General features: G+C 59.8%; 1 pseudogene; it reads right to left on the reverse strand.

Annotated features, from left to right (window-relative positions):
* Positions 1-1,392: 1,392 nt before the first annotated feature.
* LOC142866610 (uncharacterized) lies at positions 1,393-1,511 on the reverse strand (annotated as a pseudogene).
* Between the last annotated feature and the right edge of the window lie 430 nt (positions 1,512-1,941).

Here is a 1,941-nt window from a genome sequence, read left to right on the forward strand (position 1 = left end):
AGTGCCCATCCATCCAGGAGTGCATTAATAAAATGTGGCGCGTGGACACCACGGAGTGCCATTCGGCTGTGAGGAGCAGCGGTGAGAGGGCACCTCTCGTGTTCTCCTGGCCAGAGCTGGAACCCGTTCCAGTAAGCCAAGTATCCCAAGAATGGACACACGAGCACCACGTGAGCGCGCTCACCGGCAAATTGGTACGAACGGATGGACACCTAAGTGGACAGAGAGGAATCCCCTTCCTCGGGTGGGTGTCGGGCGGGTGGGGGGAGGGGATGGGCATACACATCCATTAGGAATGGGGTGGGTGCGCACCGACTGGGGCATGGGCGCACTTGAAGCTAATGACCCGAGGGGGGAGGCTGGGAGAGGGCAACGTACCCGACCTTAACATTGGTACCCCCACAATACGCTGGAGGTATACAACATGAGAGGTAAATGAATAAGAACACAGGGGGGAGGGGGGCACGGGCAACACATGTCACCTGAATACTTGTACTCCCATCATCTGCTTGAAAAGAGAGAGAAAAGAAAATGCAATAATAGAGGCCGGGCGCGGTGGCTCACGCCTGTAATCCTAGCTCTTGGGAGGCCGAGGCGGGTGGATTGCTCAAGGTCAGGAGTTCAAAACCAGCCTGAGCAAGAGCGAGACCCCGTCTCTACTATAAATAGAAAGAAATTGATTGGCCAACTGATATATATATATATATAAAAAAAAATTAGCCGGGCATAGTGGCGCATGCCTGTAGTCCCAGCTACTCGGGAGGCTGAGGCAGAAGGATCACTCGAGCCCAGGAGTTTGAGGTTGCTGTGAGCTAGGGTGACGCCACGGCACTCACTCTAGCCTGGACAACAAAGTGAGACTCTGTCTCAAAAAAAAAAAAAAAAAAGAAAAAAAAAAAAAGAAAATGCAATAATAGAGGTAAGAGACACTTTTTAAAAATAATGAATCCGAAGAGAAAAGTAAAAGGAGGCCTGTGGAGCAGGTCTGGGTGTGACTCCGGATCCCCCAACATCAGGTGCCACCACCAAAGATTCCTACGTGGAGCCCGTAGAACCCCAAAAGCAACGGGACGAGTTCTGGTCACATACTCCCTCAAAATGACATCCTGGCCTTCTTCTGGAACTCCCTCCCCTCTCAGACTCTCAAGGTTTCCTCCAGCGTGTCGGTTCCCACAGAGCAGACCTTTGGTCTGAGACCTGACAGTCCAGATGCCACGCGTGCTGCCGCGTGGCGGCGGTGTCGCGGCTTGGGACAAGAGGAGGCCCCACGGTGCGGGCTGGGGCGCCAGGCACAGCGGCGGGCGCTGAGGGTGGGGGTGAACCCCACCCCGGGCCGCCGCCGCGCTCCCAGAAAGGGGACAGAACGAGAGGCAAAAAAAAAAAAAAAGCCGCCGCCTAGGGCACCCGTGATTCCCGGGCGGTCTCCCATCCAAGTACTAACGAGGCCCGACCCTGCTTAGCTTCCGAGACCAGAGGAGATGGGGGGCGTTCAGGGTGGTGTGGCCCTAGACGGCGGAGGGCGCCCCTGCCCCGCTCAAGAAGCCGAGCCTCTCTGCGCTTCCCCGCCGCCGCCTCCCGCCCCAGGCCCCGCGCCGGGCCGGGCCTGTTGAGTTCGCCGGCGGCCGGGTCCGGCGGGCTCCGAGGGACCGGGGTGATGGGCGGGGCAGGGCGGGGCGGGGGGCTGTCTCTCTCTACACACACACACACTCACACTCACTCACACTCACACAAGATGCGCCTCCACGGCTGGACTCGCCAAGGTGGAGACCTTCCAGCCCCCCTCCTCTCCCCGCCTGGCCTCCTTCACCTACCCGCCGCCCACCCCCAGCGCGTCGCCGCCGCTGACTGCGCACGCGCCCGGCGCTCGCCCTCTGACCCCAGCCAGGGGCCGCCCTCCCCCACAACCGCTTTCAGCTGTGCCCCCCTCCCCCCGCCCTGTGG

The sequence above is a fragment of the Microcebus murinus genome, unplaced genomic scaffold (assembly GCF_040939455.1).
Source record: "Microcebus murinus isolate Inina unplaced genomic scaffold, M.murinus_Inina_mat1.0 scaf006_hap2_Mmur4.0, whole genome shotgun sequence".
Classification (NCBI taxonomy): Eukaryota; Metazoa; Chordata; class Mammalia; order Primates; family Cheirogaleidae; genus Microcebus; species Microcebus murinus.